Source organism: Lonchura striata, chromosome 6, assembly GCF_046129695.1.
Source record: "Lonchura striata isolate bLonStr1 chromosome 6, bLonStr1.mat, whole genome shotgun sequence".
In the NCBI taxonomy this organism is placed as follows: Eukaryota; Metazoa; Chordata; class Aves; order Passeriformes; family Estrildidae; genus Lonchura; species Lonchura striata.
This window is the reverse complement of record NC_134608.1, coordinates 63,677,208-63,692,015: the sequence shown is the minus strand read 5'-3', so window position 1 is coordinate 63,692,015 and position 14,808 is coordinate 63,677,208. Positions and strand designations below refer to the sequence as shown.

The window sequence follows — 14,808 nt, the reverse complement described above, 5'->3', positions numbered from 1 at the left end:
AGATAAAGTCCCAGTGGCACATGCCAGAGGTTTGTTAGGGAAATCAGTGTGGATCAATTCTGCCTCGAGTACAGACAAACCCATTTGTGGGATTGTCTTTGCTCAGGGACCAGGTTGTACATGGTGGATAATGCAGAGAGATGGAGAAACACGATGTGTACCTCAGGGAGATCTGATTGTGGGGTGAGACTCATGTGCAAATATCACTGTTTGCTGCGTGTTACTGCCAGTGTCTGTACACGAAAACACACAGACATGAGACAGAAAGAAATGTGTAAGTGTCAAAGGTTTGAGTAAATGAGATGGAAGGAAATGTGTATGAGTAAGTGAAAGATGGAAGTTTTTACTTGATGGAGTTTTTAGATGATGTTGAAGATATGGAGATAAGGGGTGGAATGTCCAAGGCTGACGTTATGGTGTTTGTATCTCCAATCGTGTGTTCTGTTTATGTTTGATATTCTGTTCTGTGCTTTCAGAACTGACTCAGAAAGTGAAAGTTTGTTTTGCCTTGTTACCAGCTGGCTCACCTCCCCCATGGTCTGTTGTCTAGAAGAGGCCAGTGTTGACTGACTTGCTTTCTTTTGCTTGTTGGCTTTTGCTTGCTTTGTTTTGCTTTTTTGCTTGCTTTTGCTTTTGCCTTTGCTTTTTAAATTAGTTTAGCTAAGCAGTCCAATTCTTTCCCTGGACTGTTTCTTTTCCCTTTCCCTTTCCTGAATACCATCCAACCTGCTCTGGACTGGGACCCTCTAAACACCGAGGAGTATCCAGAGCCTGTGCTCTGTGATCCGCAGCAGCCATCCCCAGTGCCCAGAGCAATCCCCAGCGCCCAGACCTGGGCAACCACCCCCAGGAGAGACTTTCTGGATTTGTCATCTCTGCAGAGTGGTGAAAGAGTTTTGTTGTCATCTGGTGTTGTTCATTTTTTTACTGCTGGGAAGGGTTTTGTTTGTTAAATAAACAGGTTCTTTTCCACTTCTCTCAGAGAAAATTCTTCCCGAATCAGGTGGGTGGGGAGGGGCTGTGGGGGATTGTTTTCTGGGGGCTCCTTCCAGAGGTTTTTCTCCCAGATTTGCCCTAAACTAGGACAAATATTTTGCTGCCCATCTCGTGGCTGGAGAGAGTGAAAAAACAAACCCTGTTGTAATCATATTTTGGTTCCAATTACTTTGTGTTAGTATGGAGCAGTTACTGGCTTTGTTGTTTGAATTCGTAGTGTCTTTTAGAGTGGAGGCCTGTATGTGTTCCTGGTCCCTAGGGGTTTTTTTGAGATCTTAATCCCTCTATGGTCCCTATGTTTATTTTTTTATCCAGGAATAGCTCTGGTATTGTCCCTAATACGTAGTTTTTGCAGTAGAAGGGCACTGACCAGAATATCCATTGGGCTGGGCTTGGGTGTCATGGCTTTCAGGGATTTATGAAGGTGCTGAAGTCTGTTCCAGGAATGCATGGCTCATGGTCATGGTTGTGCAGCCAGTTTGTTAGAGGGGAAGCAGGGGATGAGGCTTTTCAGCCTTTGCTTTCCTTCTTCTCCTCTGAATCTCTTAGCTCCCTATTAGAGAATGTTCCGTTTCCCCTGACTGTTAAAGAGACCATCTTCCTGGTGTTTAATCTGGTAACTTTCTCTACACAGTCTGCAGTCTCTCTAGAATGAGGGCTGAGATTTCTAGAGGGGCTGAAGAGACCCCTGACCCAGGAGTAGACCCATGTGTGAGAAATCCTGAGTGGTGTGGGAAATGGGGGAGATGGGAATTGGCACATAGACTGTTTTCCCACATTCAAATCGATTTTAATGATTTGCCTAAAGTAGGAAGGTATCAACACTTATTGGTGATAATAGATCACTTGACTCACTTTGTAGAGACATTCCCTACCTCCAGGACAACTACACAAACAGTAGTAAAAATACTATTAGAAGACATAATCCCTTGCTACAGACTAGCAGAAGTAATAGACTCTGACAGAGGGCCACACTTTGCCTTCAGAATAATCAAAGAAGTAGTTACAGCTCTAGGAACAAAGTGGCAATATCATACTCCCTGACATCCACAAAGCTCAGGTAAAGTGGAAAGGGTAAATGGGAAAATTAAGAAACAACTAACTAAATTGATGTATAAAACACAGTTATCTTGGGTAAAATGTTTACCTTTAGCCTTGTTAAATATAAGAATTCTGCCCAGAACTGATATTGGAATTTCTCCATTTGAAATGCTTTATGGGGTGCCTTATGACATGGATTCTCCTATAGATCAACCTGAAATAAGTAATCAACAAATTAACCAATATGTCATGCAACTTATGAAGGCTCGGGAAGGGCTTAGAAGAGCTGGGTTACTAGTGCAACAACCTCCTTTAGACCTAGCAATCCACAATATAAATCCAGGTGATAAGGTGTTAATAAGAAACCTAGAAAGAAACCTCACTAACCCCAAACTGGGAAGGCCCCTATGTTGTTTTACTCACTACAGAAACTGCAGTCAGAACCGCTGAGAAGGGGTGGACACATGCGAGCCGAATAAAGGGAGCGATTCCTGCTGCTGCCAAAGAGCCCTGGAGAAAAACCAGCCAGCCCGGGGACCTTAAGGTCACATTTAAATGGACTGAGTGGACTCAGTAAGAATTGTACGAACCAGCTGGTAGAGTGAGATATTGGACTATGGATATCCTATAACTAATGATTTTAGAGTATATTGTACAAATAAGGATTGTGATTTTTACCCTTTTGTATGCCACATTTGTAAAATTTGCCGGAACAGTGGTGGGTCCATAGTTACAGAGGCACTCCTCCTAGGGGTATTTGTAAAGGTGTTATCAGTTAGAAAGAGAACTGACAGAGTCAGTCCTAAGGATTGGAGTAGAGAACGGGACCCTACCAAGGGAATCCCAAGAGTAGTGGGAGGTGTTTACTAAGGGGGCTAGGCCTGAAAATTTTTGTTTCCACTCCAATGAACTCCAAATTAGAAAAGGGAATTGCTGGAAAACTTTACCTGGGATTCAGTGTGACTCACCACAAGTGAAGGATAAAAATTTGGAATCATTCAAAGAGAGGCAACAAAAACAGAGTAAGGGTCCTCCTGAAGAATATCCTTGCTCCGAGAAGATGGTGCGCCTCGCGGCTTGGAGCAACCAAGTCGGCGAGCGAGGCAGAGGGATAAGAAGCGGTGGAGGAAAGAGCCCTCAGACTGGGACAATTCAAAGGTATTTCAAGAACTGCCTCAAGAATACTGATCTCCCAAGGGTAAAGGTGAGCCCGGCAATAACATGTCAAAACAAACACTGGGAATGGGGAGATAATGATAATCAAACCCTGGGGCGGTTTGGACTCCACCCTTGCTGACAAATCCTGTGCATATTAGTTATATGTTGTACCTGGCCTGGTCAAGGGGACTATGCACACCAGCCATTTAATTGGACTCTGACCAAAACAGACCAAGGGAAAGTTGTTAAGCATAATGCCACCACTGTAGCTCCCATTTTTTTTGTTACTAACAAAGACTTGATAAACTCTATGTGGAGATGGAGTAAACCTGAACTCCGGGCTACCTATTGGCATCCTAGTTCCAATCCTTGGAGGGGATATTGTCATTATCCTGTGGAATGTCTGTGTGGGTATTGGGGCTGTGAAACCATAGCAACCGCCTTGGCTGTCACCCATCCAGGTAAATGTTTAAAGGTCTCATGGTACCCTGAGGGGTGCAAAACTCCGGGGTATGGCACTCAAGGAGAAATTCTGTATAAGGGAGATTGCAGGTCCCGTAATATTGTTGTTACTAAGTTTAACTTTCAGACCTTACATTTTTAATAAAATCATAGACATTGTAAAAGGAAGACTAGAGGCAGCTCATCTAATGCTTAATAGAGATAGGTAGGAAACATTGCCCAGGGACTTAGAAGTAGATGAAACTCTGGTCTTAAGCTACCAAGAGTTAAAGCGTTTTAATGAACAAATTGGTAAAGAGAAAAAGGGGGAATTGTAATAAATAAAAATTGTTTTGCTCATCAAAACGAGCGATAAAGGAGATAAGAATTTGAACTGAGTAGGGAATGCAACTAGCAATGAAGACTGTGTAACTAATTATATACAAGTTAACTTTTAGGCCAAGGACAATCTGCAAGGAAGATGAGGAGCCTTCATTCCTATGACCACCAAGGGCAGAACAAAAGACCCCCCAGGAACCAATTGCACCGACGCAGAGTGCATCGAGAGAAAATGCGTCAACAGGAAATAAAAAGGGACTATAAAAACAAAAAGGTGAAGGGGGAAGGTGCGCCGTGGCAGAGCAGAGGCTCCCCAGCCACCCAGCACTGTTCGTTTGCTTAATACCACTTGCTTAATAAATTCTTGTTAATTGATTTATCTATAATTAGCTTCCCCAATTGAATTTGTCCATAACACCCCTGGCCCAGCAGCAGGGGACAGGGGGCACGGCCTGTCCCCCTGGCCCAGCAGCAGCCCCGTGCCCTGCCCAAGGCGCTCCCAGAAGGGGCTGGGCCCCAGAGGCAGGGGGAGACCCCAGTCCCGGGGCAGCGTTTCTGCCTCGTCCTCTGTCCAGCCCAGCCTGCCCTGTGTGCGCAGTGACTGCTGGCACGGGCTGCCCTGGACACTGTGACCTGCTGGGGACACTGAGAGCTGCCCCGCTGTGACACTGCCCTTGGGATTGCACAGGCACCAAACAAACCCCAGCCAGCACCGCCCCTTGTCATGTCCCAGGCACCGGAGAGCATCAGAGCCAGCCCCGCTCCAGGTGATGTCCCAGGCACCAGGGCACATCCCAGCCCCGCTCCTGGTGATGTCCCAGGCACCAGGGCACATCCCAGCCCTGCTCCTGGTGATGTCCCAGGCACCAGAGCACATCCCAGCCCTGCTCCTGGTGATGTCCCAGGCACCAGGGCACATCCGAGCCCTGCTCCTGGTGATGTCCAAGGCACCAGGACACATCCCAGCCCCGCTCCTGATGATGTCCCAGGCACCAGGACACATCCCAGCCCCACTCCTGGTGATGTCCCAGGCCCCACAAGTGTCCCAGGTGTGGGAAGAGCTCATCACACGGCTCAGCCTTGACCCCAAACCAGCAGAGGCACCACGAAGGGCAGCCCTGCGAGTGCCCCAGTGTGCGAAGAGCTCCATGCACTGCTCCAGCTCCATCCCCCATGGGAGGATCCGTGCTGGATGATCCCCAGTGAGCCCCGGTGAGCAGAGCCCTGGCGACCTGTGGTGCTGCTGATCCATGTTGGGAAGACACCCGGCTGGAGGGGCTCCACATCCTCCTGGCTCCCCATGGCCTGGATTTTCTTTTAATTTCTCTTTGCCCTTTCAAAACTCTTAAAAGCAGGCAAAAATAAAGATGTTGAGCTAAGACAAGGATGGGGACATGGAGGGGGGGTCTTTCAGGGGATATGGGGGATGCTGGGTTTGAAGGACTTGGGGGTTCCTGGGAGGGACCTGGGAGTTTCTCAGGGCTTTGGGCACCCCAGGCTGAGCGGCTCCAGTTGCCCTGGGAGACCCTGGTGGAGGTTCTGGGCAGCTGGTCAAGGACCTCCTGCCCTGGAACTGTCCCCATGTGCCCCCATCCCAATGCCTCGTCCACCTGCAGCGGCTGCCCCATTCCTTACTCCCCTTCCATACTCCCCTTGCCCCTGCCTGTTCCCGTGTCCCCCCTGTCCCGTTCCCATCCTGCTCCCATCCCAATCCGGACCCCATTCTTGATCCTTGTACCGTATTCCCTGTCCCTGTCCCTGTCCCAGTCCTATTTCCTGTCCCCATTCCTGGTCCCTGTCCCCATTCCCTGTCTCTGTCACCACTCCCAGTCCTTGTGTCCATTCCCATTCCCCATTCCCTGTCCCCATTCCCATTCCCTGTCCCCATTCCCATTCCCTGTCCCCAATCCCGGTGAGACATTAATTTTGAAGAATTAAGAATTTTAGGAAAGTTAAGATGATAGTTAGATGTTGCTGACTTATCGGAAGTAGATAAGTGGGCTTTGTTCATAGTTAACAGTAGCTGGATATTAGATAAGATATCCAGGATCTATTAACTCATTGCTTGCCAGCTTTATGCTTGGGTAGCTGTGCTTATCATGCGAAACAGAATGTGATAAACAGATTTCAGGGACACAAAAACAGTTGCAGACTTCCCATACTTTAGGAATCCATTAAGCACAGGAAAACGGCAAGGATTCATTTGTCACGTATGCATGGGAAAGGCAGAAAGGTCAGAATGAGGAAGACTTATTTTACTTCCTCATTTTGGAGACCCCTCCCCAAAATGGACCCCTGACTCATTTCAGGGAACAGAACTACACATGCTTAATTGCCTTTTTGCCAATTAGCATGTGAAGCGGATCAGAGGAAGTGACAGGGATATGAATATGCATTCATATTTTGTGTATTCAAGACTTCTGTAAATATAAAAGCTTTGTAATACCTGTGATTTTTGCAGTGTGCATTAGGGAATTATCCCAGGTACTGCCCAGCTGTCTCAATAAACATACACTTTCTAACTTTAAACCTGTAGAGAGTTTTTGTCCATCTCAGTTGGATATCGATATTAGATTGATATTCATATTTTAGTAAATCATTGTCCTAAAGAAGTCCTAGTATGTGCATTAACATGTCTTTTCTTAATATTCGAGTAATTATTCTTGCATTGCTTTAAGATAAACTGGTATGATTCAAAGAATATCCACTGAGGTACACATAGAACATTGATTTATCATAAGCAAATTGCAGTTGCAGAGATTTTCACTGACATTCTGCCACTTGTCATCATTTTAAAAGTGAAAAGTCAGCTATTAAAGTCAATAACAAAATTTCTAGCTTCTAACAATAGGGAAAAAAGTATATGGTTTGCACTAGATAAAATATAAATACAGAAAATGTCTCCCAACCAAGTTCCTTGCCCTGATCAAAACATCTCCCAATCAAGTTCTTCGCCCTGAACCTGGCTGATAAAGACAAATATTATCAGTAAATGTGGATGAAACGTTGCATAAGTTAATAGTATTCAAAGTCCATGTTCTGTTCCTATTATTATTTTTATACAAAGAAAAAAGGGGAAAGGGGTTGGATTGAGGGTACACCCTCCTCCCCTCTGAGTCTGTTCTCATGTTTTACAATAAATCCTACAACAGTACAATGCAGCTGCCTAAAATATGGACACTGGAAACCACAGACAGCATTACAAATGATCACCTGCCTCATGGACAGTTCATATAAGGACTTGATTTGTTTACAAATTATTTCTCAAGTTTGCAAACAGTTTTTCTGTTTACAGATTTTCTGGAAGTTTGGTTTTTCCCCAAGGGATCAAGTGCTTAAAGGTTGTTTTTTTAAAATTGGGTTTTTCTCTAAGGGTTAAATGGGCTCAGGGTTAAATAGCTTTCTGCTTTTAGAGATAAGTTCAATTTGTAACCAAGAAGCATTATGCCTGTGGCCTGAGTTCTCCCCTAACAGTTCCTGGAGGGGAATGCTGCAGCTCCAGTGCAAATTAGATGCACGCTGTCCTCTGTCACCATGTTGGCAAAGGGCCCTTGCAGATGGGTGACAGAGAACAATAAACAGAATTTTATAAAGAAAAGGAGGGTGAGGTGTTACCATGATTGACAGGGGTCTTGACCAATCAAATATCTCCCAAAACTGCAGGCACCTCACGGGCCAGAACCTGAAGGGGCGTGGAGCTCAAACCAATGAGAGCTTCCAGGCCTGGTCTTTCAAATGCCCTGTGTAAGGGGGGGCTTGGGAAATAAAATCTCTCTGTTGCCCCACGAACTCGGGAGGAGCAGTCTTTGTCTCCTGTGCCCTCGCTGCCCCATGAGACCAAAGAGATGTTCACCAGGGCCCTCCCTGTTTGTGGCCGTCCATTGCCCAGCTGAGCAGGCAGCCAGTTGTGTTTGCAGTGAGCTGCCACAGGAAGACACACAGCAGCTGGAGATTTGAATAGCAGGGCTTGGCCAATTCTTTTACTTTCAGAGTGCAAGAAAGACACAAAAGCACAAGGAAACATGGCAGTGTTTTGGTGGAGTCTCTTTGTCCTGTGAAGTTCAGTAGCTGTTGGTGTTTCTGTGCTGCTGCTAATCCCTTCCATGAAAATATTATTCCAGGAAGGAGCAACAACATCTGACACACACCAAGTGTTGCCCCCAGTTGCTCCAGGTGCTGCTCCCCACAGCCCCTGTAGGACGGAGCACAGCCCCCAGTGCACACCAGCTTTGGCTGCCCTCGGGCAGAGAAGCCCTTTTGGGGCACAGGTTTCTGGACAGGAGACGGGCACCGGTGCTGCCAGGGCTCGGGGAACTCTGCTTGGGTGGGGACTGTGCCTCACCTGCTGCTGTCAGCGCTGCCCGGGCCCCAGGGCTCAGAGCAGCATTCCTGCCCTGGCCCACACGTTCCTGGTCTGTGTCCCACGGCCGTGCTCAGGATGGCCACCATGTGGGACGTGTCCCGAGGAGGCCGTGCCAGCTTCTGTGGAGGCCCCGTGCCCTTCCCAGCGCGGCTGCGTCGGCAGCTGCGGGGGCTCCTGCTGCTCTGAGCCCGCAGAGCAGGGCAGCGTTTGCTGATGGGCTGAGCCCTTCCTAAAGATCCTGTTGGGCTGTCTGACACACCTGGGGCAAGGCATTCCTTCCACCCTGGGCCACTCTGGGGGGCTGCGGGTGGCCCCAGGGCAGGTGGCAGTGCGTGCAAGGGCCCTTGGTGACACGGTGCAGCATGGTCACCGTGGAATGGAACGGGACAGGGATTCCAAGGGCCCTTGGTGACACGGTGCAGCATGGTCACCGTGGAATGGAACGGGACAGGGATTCCAAGGGCCCTTGGTGACACGCTCTGGCAGAGGTGTTGGCAGTTACAAGTTACAGTTACACTCCACAGTGCTCGGTGCACACGACGAGAGAGGACGTGAGAGAGCGGTGCTGTGAGGAGCCCTCGCACAGCCACTTGTTCCTTGCTGACCCGGAGCTTTCCCGAGGTATTACTCCTGCAGGTGAGCTTGTGGCCAGAGCAGAGCACTTGGTGACCCCTGGCCTTCCCGAGGCATCTCTTCTGCAGCTGCCCTCGAGGGCAGACTGTGGCATTTGCACCATCCTTGACAGGAGTCTCCTTTCCTTGTGGCTGGAGCCCCCAGGACCAGAGTGCAGGACTTGCTGTCCTGTACCCTTGCCAAGACTTCACTCTTGCAGGTGCCCTCAAGGTACGACTGCAGCACTTGCTGACTCGGACCTTTTCCTTTTCACCTTCTGCAAGCAGCCATGAATCCAGGCAGCGACGTAGAGCACAGACCTGGGAGCGTGCCCAAGCTGGCCTGGGGGAAGGAGGAGAAAGAAGGCCCTGGAGCTGCCCCAGCACTGCAGCCTGAAGAGGTGGAGCAGTTCCAGCCACGGCAGAAGGGTGAGTGGCAGAGCTGGGCCACAGGGCTGGTGCCTGCAGCCAGCTTGGCCCCATGCCATGCCATGCCATGCCATGCCATGCCATGCCATGCCATGCCATGCCATGCCATCCCATCCCAGCTTCTGGGGCCATGCCCATGGACAGGATGGAATAGGGGCCGGGCAGACACCCACAGCCGTGCTCCGTGCCCTGGGCCGTCACGGGGCTGTCCCTGCCTGGGCAGTGCAGGGCTGGGCTGTGTTCTCCGGCCTCTCCCGCAGCCCCTCAGCTCGGGCTGCGCTCGCTCTTTGCCAGGTGCAGCCGTGCAGCGCACACGAGAGCAGGAACGCACCCGTGGCCGCTTCCGCAGAACAGCACAGGTACCTGCAGCCATCCCCACCTGGGCTGGGCCTGCTGGCACTGCTCAGCCCAGCAGCACGCCTGCAGCACTCCGTGGCTTCTTGCCCTTCTCCTACAGCTCGTTTGCAAATTCATCAAGAGAATTCGGCAGGAAGAGACCAGCGCCATGGGCCCTGGGCTCAGAGCCTACTCAGAGCTCCTCGGACATGAGACCAGTGCCGCCCTGCTGGATTTGCTTGTGCAGAGGGGTGTTTCCAGAGCAGAGCAAGTATGCAGCTGTGGCCAGGCTTCAATTCCCCCATGAGTCACACGGCTTCCCAAGCCACAGTGCTGGGCCCTGTGAGCCTTTGAGGCCATCACATTGTGGTGGGAAGGGAAGCACTTCTCTGGGGACACTGGGAACACTGGTCCCTCTGGCTGCTTTCCAAGTCTCCCTGTGCCTTCTCCAGGTGCCTGCCATGGTGAGGTACATCCACCAGTGGCTCATGGCCAATGATTCTGCAGAGCACAGGCTGGACAACGCCCTGCTGTATCTCACAGAAGCGCAGCCAAATGACGCAGTAATGACACTTCTGCGTGTGTCCCCATCCTGTGACAGGTACGGGGCCCACCTGCCCAGAGGGCTCAGGGCTCACCCCAACCCATCGCCCTGTACAGCCTGTGCCAGGTGTCTGACCAACAGAGAGTCCCAGGGCCCTCTGGCTGCTCCCTCTGCCAGCCCTGGCACGTCAGCCCCCGAGCCTGCTGCCATTCTCCCTCGCTGCCCCACAGGGGCCTGTCCCCACAGGGCTGGGCTGCCTGGCTGCTTCTGGAGAGGGGCAGTGGGTAAAGGCAGAGCCGTCGGTCAACCCAGGCCCCTAGAGATGCCCAGGCCACGGTGCTGTGTCTGAGATCCCCTGAAACAGATCTCTAACCCCACAGAGCTGCCATGGCCATGTGGAAGACCATCATGTGCACGCCCTGGACTGCAGAGCTGGCACAGCAGATACTCCTGGATGTGCTGGGGAGCTGGCCAGAGCACAGCACGTGCACCTCCGATGGGGACAAAACGGGTGTCTTTGTCCTGGCTGTGAGTTTCTGCCAGTGGCCTTTGCTGGCCCCAAGGTCACCTGTCCAGCAGCTCTCCATCCTCCTTCCCCCACTGCATCTCCCTGCCTCAGGGCCTGAAAGCTGGCCTAGGGACAGCTGCAGGGCCACCAGGCCCGCTGCTCCCCCTGTGTCTCTCTGGGCCTCTCCCTGCCACGCTCGGGCCCTGTCACACGAACACCTCGGCACTGAGCGCTGTATTGGGGGGCTTCGTCCTTTGCAGGCAACTGTGGTAATATGGAAGATCCTCCAGGAGCGCTGTGTCCCAGATATAGTGGATGAGCATTTCCCGCAGTTATTTGTGCATCTGCTCTTCCAAGTGTTCTTCAGCACCAAAGAGATGCCAGAGGAGGTCGATACCTTCTGGAATGGATGCCAGGAAGAACACGGCCTTGCCACCAGCCCCAACAGGTGCTCCATCCCAGTCCTTCTGTCCCTGCCACATGGCCAGGGCAGGAGCCAGTGCTCCCAGTGTGACCCGGGCTTTGCTCTGCACTCAGGTTTGCAGTGAGGACCCTGAAGTCCCTGCTGTGCCAAATGGACTATGAGGATGTGGTGTTGTCAATGGAACGCAAGCGTGGCTGGGACACGCTGCTCTGTGCTGACACCCACATTTATGCCGTGGGTCTGCTGGCCAGGTGAGACCCCCTTCTCCCCATTGCTCCCGGCATTTGTGTTCTGTGTCTGGGGTATCCCACTCAGTCCCTGTGGCTGTGGGCCAGAGGCACGAGGGACGGCCAAGCAGACTGGGAAAGGCTGGGAGAGGAGGGTGCCCAGTAGCAGCCACATCTCCAAGGGCCCAGGTCCCCCTGCAGGGTGGGGGGTAAAGACAAGAACTGCATCAGTCTGTCCTGGGAGGGGCTTCCCCCCCCGGCTCAGGGTCTTAGTGTCATAGGAGCAGGCCCCCAGCTGGGTAATCATTATCACTGACTCCATATATTTCAGAGGTCCAATCAATAATAATTATTATTAAGAAACCCAGTGTTCTTATAGATAGTTATGATATAGATTGATTTAATGGGTTTTCAAGTCTAAACATTATCACCATTAGTTAATTAAAAAATCACGCTTAGGTAGACAAATCTCCGTAACATATTCAGATGTTCACAATACCAGGTGCAGCATGTTAAGATAAGAATGTTTTTTCATTCTTTCCTCTGATCTTCTCAGACTTTCTCAGGCGATGCCTGGGAAGGTTGTCTGTTTCTCTCTGAGGCCAGAGAGCTGCTGCCACATCTTAGTGCCATTTTCCACCTTCCAGGGAGATGCACAATGAATCCATCGATTTGTGTAAAAGCATCTCAGGCTGTCTCCTTGAATTGCTCAGCACAGAGATGCCATACTGGAACTTCCCTGCCATGGCATTCTTTGTGGAGGTGAGTCTGAAGGCCGGCGCTGCCTCCCAGCTCTCTGCCCTCTCGTAGCCGCAGCTGCCTGGGACGGTGCCCACGCCCTGTGCTGCTGCCTGGTCCCCGCCCTGTGCGGTTCTGGGCTCCTGCCAGCCGGGTCCCCTGTCACTGCCCTGTGCCTTTCAGGTCCTGCATTGCCTGGACTTGGGTGCATGTGGTGACAGCATCATGGATCTCTTGTCGACACACTTGCTGAGTGAGTGCACAGAGATGCGCCGCCAGGTTCTGAGGGCCCTCCTCTTGCTCAGGGATAATCCCTCGCTGGTAAGGAGGGGCAGCAGCTGAAGCCGTGCAGGCAGCGTGGGGCTGGGGAACGCAGTCGCTGGAACTTGGCTGAGCTTCAGGCACTGGGGCAGCCGCTCCCAGCTCTCCTGCCTCCCACTTCAGCTGCCCGAGGGCTGGGACAGGCCTTTGGCCTCTGGGCCCTGTGGCAGCAGGGTGGCCTTTCACACACCTTTGCTCCGCACAGGCCAAAAGAATGTGGAGCCTGACCGAAAGCCTCGGGGAGCTCCTGCAGGAAAATGATAGTGATGTGGTCAGGATGGCCATTGTTCTAGTTAGTGATTTGTTCCTGGATAATGACGCCCCAATACCCAGCCCCATCGCCCTGCAGCTGGCTAAGGTGCTCCTGCCACTCTTTGAACACGTAAGGCTCTGTGCCCTCAGCCACGGCCACTGGCTGCTGCCCAGACACTTGGTGCCCTGTGGAGATGCAGGCCTGCACCAACGTGGGCCAGAATCAGCTGATGCCAAGGTCTTGTTTCCTTCCTGTTACACAGGATGACTGGCATGTGCAGTGGATCTCCATGTTTGTATTTCGAACCTTGCTGTCTACTGCAGAAGAGGAAGGAAAAAAGCTCCTGATGACACAAGTGTGTCACAGCCTGCTCCCACTCTTCTTCCACTGCCATGATGAGAATCAGAGTGTGGCAGAGGTGAGGACTCGCGGGCTGCTGCTGTTCCCCTGGGAGAGGGCTTGGCTGCCTCCTGCCCTGGCACCTAGTAGGCTGGATCCTCCTCCTGGCCCTGGCACAGGGATGCTGATCCTGGGCTGTAGGACGATTTCCGTGTCTCTACTGCTCTCCAGGCTTCTCAGGAAACCCTCCTTTGTGTGGCCAAATTCCTGAACAGGAGACATCTTGAAAAATCTGTAAAGAAGGAGAAGCTGTGGAAGTTCATTGAGATCCTGGTAAGGAGGGCCGGGAAGCCGCAGCCCCAGCCTGGAGCAGCCCCTGAGCGCGGTGCTCGGTGTGCGGGCTGGCAGCTGTGTCCCTGCCCGCTGCTGCAGCCCGAGGCCGCGTGGGCTCTGCTCCAGGCTCCTGCGGCCCCAGCCGGGTGCCCATGGAGCCCCGGCCTGGGGGGCTGCGGGGCCAACCCTTCCCTCCTGCCGCTCTCTCCAGCTGGCAGAGGACAGCAGCAGCGTGGCCGAGCACCTGCGCCGGGCCCTGCCCTACCTGCAGAGCCCACAGGAGCCCCTGCGAGAGGCGGCCGTCAGGTTCATGGGTGAGCCACGAGCCGGGCCAGGAGGGCGTGTGGGCACAGGGCTGGCGGCGCCGCTGGCAGGGAGCTGTGCCCTGGGCCTGACAGGCTCTGTGTTCCCAGGGACGGCCGGACGGCACCTGAGGGGGAGGAATGAAGAGCTCCAGCTCCTCTCTGAGGGTGAGTGAGGGCAGTGGGCTGCCAGCGGGGGCTGCCGGGGGAGCTGCGAGCCCTGCCCCGGCTGCGGAGGGCTCTGCTCCCTGTGCGGACCAGGGCCGGCGTGGGCAGAGCACACAGAGCTTTCAGGGCACCTGGGGGATTCGTGGCCAGCAGCTTCGGGCTGATCCAGCTGGTCCCTGGTCCCTCTGGCCATGGCCAGAGCCAGCTGGGATGGCCCTGGCACAGAGTCCCCTCGGGTCCCCTCACATGTGGGAACTGACCATGGCTCTGTTCCTCTCTCTTTCAGCCCTTGAAGGCCTGACCAATGACATCAGTGACGCCGTCGGAAGCCTGGCAGTTCAGACACTGTACATCCTCCAGGAAGCAGAGAGAGCTCCATATTCCATCTTCAATAACCTGCGTGATCGGCTCTGCAGGGCATGGGGGAGACGGCCTCGTCTGTCGGGGCTCGGCTGGCTGCGCTGCTGGAGCTCTGCACAGAGCTGATTCCAGAGGCTCTGTCTGCTGGGGCCACCTGAGCCAGCAGGAATGTTTTATTTCTTTAACATTGTTCTTTTCTTCTTTTGTTTCTCTTTAGCATGTTAATATAGGATGTGTTGTAATAGACAGACTCCCAGCATCTTTCTTTTGCTGCCCAGGCTCTGCAGGGCCTAGGGGAAGAGGGAGAAAAGGGTTCCTGGGCTCAGCAAGCTGCCCAGGCTTGCAGGGTTGCAGGGGAAATGGCCAGAAGCCCCTTGGCCTTTGGTGGTTCTGCTGAAGCCTCTGTGCTGCCCACAGAGCAGACGGGCAGGGGCTGGAGCTGTGGAGATCTCTGTGAGAGCGGTGCCTGGAGATGGCCACAAGCCCTGTCCCAGGCAGGAAGCGCCATCCGTGTCCTCCTGCCCGTGTGTTGCTGGCTGGATTGCTGAGGGCTCCCAGGTGCCTCTTGCTGGGGCTC

The 14,808-nt window shown here is 52.6% G+C and overlaps 1 protein-coding gene across 1 annotated transcript in view; it reads right to left on the bottom strand.

Annotated features, from left to right (window-relative positions):
• Positions 1-14,808, bottom strand: part of LOC144246546 (uncharacterized) — a 972,872-nt gene that overhangs the window by 773,658 nt on the left and 184,406 nt on the right. The window lies entirely within an intron of this gene.